Source organism: Chiloscyllium punctatum, chromosome 35, assembly GCF_047496795.1.
Source record: "Chiloscyllium punctatum isolate Juve2018m chromosome 35, sChiPun1.3, whole genome shotgun sequence".
Classification (NCBI taxonomy): domain Eukaryota; kingdom Metazoa; phylum Chordata; class Chondrichthyes; order Orectolobiformes; family Hemiscylliidae; genus Chiloscyllium; species Chiloscyllium punctatum.
In genome coordinates, this window is record NC_092773.1 from 5,601,737 (window position 1) to 5,607,777 (window position 6,041).

The 6,041-nt window shown below is 45.4% G+C and overlaps 1 pseudogene; it reads right to left on the minus strand.

The window, feature by feature from the left end:
* Positions 1 to 290: 290 nt before the first annotated feature.
* Positions 291 to 3,304, minus strand: LOC140459552 (syntaxin-6 pseudogene; annotated as a pseudogene).
* Positions 3,305 to 6,041: the final 2,737 nt, after the last annotated feature.

Below are 6,041 nucleotides of genomic sequence, written 5' to 3' on the forward strand. Positions count from 1 at the left end.
TCATATTTGATACAGCCCAAGGCATCCAAAACAAACCTTAGACCAAGTAGGTTTAGTCACTTGAAGAACTCAACTCCAGCTCCGGGGAAATTTCGGCTGCTGCTGTTTCCCACAATGAATGCTCCAGTTGCTGTTTGCCCCCGGCAACCCGAGTGGTTCACAGTTCAACATCCCAGGATCAATGGTCAGAGGATAAATAATAAGATGAGCCTCACAATCAGGATGATAAGGAGAACGACAATGACACAAGACTGACACCGAGCACTGGTTATCTGAGAAAGCTTGGCCAATTACTTCATTGTGTTGTCAAGCCAGGAGTGAGTGCTGTCCAATTTGAGGGAAAATTCATGGAGTATCACTGCCTGTTCCTCCAACTCGTCACCTATTGGTGTTGACATGTTCTTTTGGACCTCACTGCTTCCCAGAACCAGATCCAATTGGTCATCTTGCTGTTCCATTATCAGCCAATGCTGTCCGCTCCTCAACATACTGAGAGTTGACATTCTCCAGCTCCTGGTCTGTCCATGGGCTAGTGCTCATCCTCAATAGCCCCAAGCAGACTCTGTTGGTTTCGCCTTTCTCCAAACGCAACAGTGGAAGGACTTGTAATGTGATCTTTAATTTCCTTCACAGTTTGTCTCAATATGAGGACAGACACTTTCCTCTCTTGAAGTTCTGCAGTCTCAATCTTGAATTTCCGAGGATTTGATTACACTATGTTGATTGTCTCATCCAGATCCTTCAGGTCCCACTCGATACTGCGCAGGCTGTTCCAAAGCTCATTAGTCATCCAGTCATATTTCTCTCTGCTGTCAGCCTGGGTGTCCTGCAGTAACTCCCCCCATTGCAGAGCCGCTTGTGTATTTTTAGCACCACACTTTGTCCCTTGAAGTAAACTGTCTCTCTCGCTTAGAAGAGTGTTGTGTCTGGCATTGACATTCCTGACGCCATTTCATTTACCCCCTCCCATCCAGGAAGATCAGATTTAACCTGGGGGGGGGGGGGCGGGGGGGGAAGTCTCCTCCCTGTTAGCAACTCTCTGGAGCTTATCAGCCAGTATCTAGCAGTGATCTTTGCTTGGGACAATCGCCATAATAGAATGCTATCCTCTACACAACCACCTGATGAAGAGGCAGTGCCTCGAAGCTAGTGCTTCCAAATAAACCTGTTGGACTATAACCTGGTGTTGTGTGATTTTTAACTTCATCCTCTACGATGATCTGGTCTCGCCGAGAAAGGCTCCAAATCTGGTTGTGATGGCCCTTTTGTTTCCTTCATGACCAATTTTGCAAGTGGTGTCTCCCAAGCTCAGTCGACCAGATGAGGGTGTCCACATCCGTCAGCATACATGCTTAATTTACCGCATTTTCTGATGACAAAGCCAGTTGTAGTGCCAGTTTGAGGTCCAGTAGGATTTCAGCTAGTAGGTGCGTTCTCATGGTTCTTGAACTGCCAAGTAAAACCGATAGCATCTCAGAATTAAAGGAGGTTCAGAATCATAATATTCCTGAACTAAATCTGTCAACTCTTGAAAGGTTTTAGCATCAGGTGGCTCAGGAAACATTAAACTCCTAATAACTGACACAAAACTGTGGGTCTACAAGCTTTCAGGAGAATTACTGTTGCTTTTTATCTTTTTCCCAATGCCATTTTCCCAGAAAAAAACCCCACATTCTTTCCACATCCTGGCCCCAGTATAAACATTAGATGATAAGAACTAGGAGCAGGAGTAGGCCATCTGGCCTGTCAGGCATAGTCTGCAATTCAATAAGCTGATGGCTGATCTTTTCTCGGACTCAGGTCCACTTACCCACTCGTTCGTCATAACCCTCAATGCCCTTACTGTTTGAAAAGCTATCCATGTCTACCTTAAAAAATTCACCGAGGTAGCCTCAACTGCTTCACTGGGTTGGGAATTCCACAGATTTATAACCCTCTGGGTGAAAAAGATCCTCCTCAACTCAGTCCTAAATCTGCACCCCTCACTTATTTTGAGACGATACCTCCTATTTCTAGATTCACCTGCCAGTGGAAACAGCCCCATGCTTCTATCTTATCTATTCTCTTCATAATTTTAAATGCACCTCATTCTGTAAAATTTCAATGAGTATAGTCCCAGTCTAATCAATCTCTCCTCAAAAGCCAACCTCTCGACTCTGGAATCAAACCAGTTAACCTCTTCTCCAACCCCTCCTTTGCCAGTGCATCCTTTCTCAAGTAAGGAGACCAAAATTGGACACAGTTACTCCAGGTGTGGCCTCACCAGCACCCTATACAGCTGCAGCATAACCTCCCTGTTTTTAAACTCCATTCCTCTGGCAAAGGTGGACAATATTCCGTTTGCCATCTTAAATACTTGCAAATCAACTTTTTGTGATTCATGAACAAGGACACCCAGATCCCTCTTCCTAACAGCATGCTGCAATCTTTCACCATTAAATAATACTTCATTTTTCTGTTATTCTTCCCAAAATGGACGGCCTCGCATCTCCCAACAATGTATTACATTTGCCACACCCTTGCCCACTCACTTAATCTAGTTATCACCCTCTGCAAACTTTCAGTGTCCTTTGTACACATTGATCTACCACTCATCTTTGTGTCATCTGTGAACTTTGACACAATATCCTTGGCCCCCAACTCCAAATCATTGATGTAAATTGGAAACATTTGCAGGCCCAACACTGATACCCTAAGGTACATCACTCGCCACTGATCAACAACCAGAAAAACGCTCATTTATCCCCACACTTTGCTTTCTGTCAGTTAATCTATCTTCTATCCATGTCGATACACTACCCATAGCAGTCTTCACCTTTATGTTATGCAGCAGCCTTTTCTGCGGCACCTTGTTGAATGCCTTCTGGAAATCCAGATACACCCTATCCACCAGTTCCCGCACTTGTTCACCGCACTTGTCACGTCCTCAAAGAATTCCAATAGTTAAACATGACCTGCCTTTCATGAATCCATGCTGCATCTATCCAGGTGCCTTCCTTCATGATAGATTCAAGTCTTTCCCCCATTACAGATGTTAAGCTAACAGGCCGATAATTACCTGCCTTTGTTGACCTTTTTTTGAACAGCGACATCACATTGGCTGTCTGATAGAACCACTTGAGTCCACTGACTTTTGCTATTTCCTCTGCCATGCAATCTAATCAGGGCCAGGAGACTTGCTTACCTTTCGCCCCATTAGCTTGCCCAACACCACCTCTTTCATGATAACGTTCGTGTCTAGGTCCTTGCCTGCCACAGCCTCAGTATCATCAATTATTGCTCTGTTACTTGTGTCTTCCACCATGAAGACTGAAACAAAATACCTGGACAGAAACGATGAAACGTTAGCTTGCTCTCTCGCTGCATGGATGCTGTCTGACCCGCTGTGATCTCCAGTGTTTATTGTTTTCAGGACAGATTGCAGCATCTGCAGTAATTTGCTCCTACAGGGGAGTTCTTACTGGTGTTCTAGAGCCATTGCACACCTTTCAGACATCATCGTGGAAAGCAGATTAATTAGTCATTATCACTATGTTGTGATTACAGAATCTTGCTCTACATAATTTGATTGCTGTGTTGCCTTTATAACAACAAGAACCTCAAATTCACTTCACTGACTGAAGTATTGTGGGTCATTGCAAGATGGTGAAAGGTACCATAGGAATACACAATTTCTTTTCATAATTATATCAGATCCTAAGTATTGTCTGTGCTGAGACTGACATCCCCCCACTGCAATGAGCTGAAAGGTTGTTTGGGGACAACACAGCAGAATGGCTTTGGTCTCTAGCAGGAGAGGCTGCTTCTCCTTGATGAATGACTGTGCTTCCTGTGAACTGTTGGTGATAGTTCATGCAGAGTAGGTTGTCGCTAGGCCGCTATCCCAGATTGGTACGGCCTTTGGAAGAAGTAGCAGCGAGGTTGATGTTGGTTAAACCAGCGCACAACACATTGGGACTGTTGGCAGTTTTCAGACAGGCTGGAAATGTCAGTTGGGTGATCGTAATGTGTGGCAATGTGGTGAAAGCAGGAAGCCTGGGTGTGGGTTTTAGTTGCTGACATGTGGAGTATGAAATGGCACGATGAATACTTTCACTATCATGTGAAATGTATGAGCTCCTGGAGTGAAGTGGGGGAACCCCCAACCCAAGCCCCAACCCCAACCCCAACCTGTCCAGCACAAACGACAGGCAAAAATATCATTCAGAAAGGGGTGGAGATACAGCCATGGACAAAAAGACTGAGAGATACCGAAGGCCAGAGAAGGACAGAAATTTAGAGGGAGAGATAGAGACAGAGAGAAAGAGGATTTGAGAGAGAGAAGGGCTGGAGGGGGGTGCAGTTCATGGCCACCTCAAACTAATGAAAGAGATAAAACTTTGGATTGAGTGGCTGGAATCCCAACCTCCTCCAGCAACATCCTCACAGAATGAGAATTGAATCTGGTTGTGAAAGAATTGAATTACAGTTTGGTTCTTTTTCTGAGCATTGATTGTCCTGCCTCCTCACACATTGTGGTTGAAACTGTGGTGGTGCCTACTGCATTTTCAGAGGGTCACAATCCCTTGGGATAACACAAAAGTCTATGCATCTGTTCCAGGGTCTGCTCAGCAAGCAGGTCAAATATTTGAAGAGAAAAAAATACACATTTCACGTCAGGAGTTTCCGGTAAAAGCAAGCAGAATGATCAGAAGGGTGAAGCTAAATTGAAATGGTTCCTGTTTTTAAAAATAATTTCTTGTCTTGCAGCAATATTAGGAAGTTGCTGCGGTGGAAATGATGTCGCTCATTCCCCATTCTGTTAATTTTCAAGTTTAGATATTAGTCACGAAAAGTTGAAGTGGGATGTTGTCAGCAGACTAATGCTGAGATTTCTTGCCGTGCTACTGCAGAGATGCAGCAATAGCATTTCAAGCATCTTGAATGATACAGATCCTACCTCCATACATATACCCCACTCCACCCCAACCTGCCCCCTGTCCCTTTTGTCTTGCAGTTTCCTCCATGCCCCCTCCTGTACTGTGCCTAGTGCTCTTTCTCTTCCTTGAGTCCACCTTCATGTGATTTCTTCTGTGTGCTCTCATCTCAGTTGTACGCTGCAGAAGCTTCGCAAGGCTATTGACTCACCTGCCAGGGATAAATTTCGAAGTGCTGACGCTGCACTCTTCTAGCACGGGAAACCAGCACACCTGTAGCATCTGCATAAACTTCTTTACTGCTGGAAGGAGAGGGCAGACAAGTGAGAGGCTGGCAGAACCCAGCAAGCCAGGCAGCATCAGGAGTTGGAGAAGTCAACATTTCGGGGGTAACCCTTCTTCAGGGCTGGGGGTGGGTGTAGGGTAGCTGCAGATGAATGGGCGCAGGGGAGGGGGAGATGTTAGGTGGTGAGGTCAGAATATGTGAACACAAGTAGAGAGTTCAACCTGGTTGGTCTGGATTCATTCCTCCCATTGACCAAACAGGTCGTATCCTGTACCTGTCTTCACTTATCCTTGCCTCACCACCAGCACCCCTCACTTTATTAGCATCTCCCCTTATGTCCACCACCAGCCCTGAAGAAGGGTTACACCCGAAACATTGACTTCTGCGCCTTCTGATGCTGCCTGGCTTGCTGTGCTCTCCCAGCCTCCAGCTTGTCTACCTTGGATTCCAGCATTTGCAGTTTTTTTGTCTCTAACTAAAGAAGGAGAGGGCAGTCCAACGGGCCACTGAATCACATCCTGAGGGCATTGAAACCTCCACTCCAAGAGCACGTACAAAGGAGATATGAAGATAGCAAATATTGACAACCAGATGACAGGCTGTGACCTCTGGAGACTGACTGTTTCGAAGGACATTGGAAGATGTGAGTGTAAACAGAAAGCTCAGCTGCTCAGAAAAGTGCTCAGAGAATTATGTCAGAAGTCCATGAAAGTGCAGTTCCTCAGTTCAGTGTCTTCCACTGGAACCAATCTGCCTGCTGAGACTGCACTCCCACAATGAGAATTCAGATGGAAGATTCATTCTTCAAAACAAAATGTCCAATTTACTCAGCCTCTAAT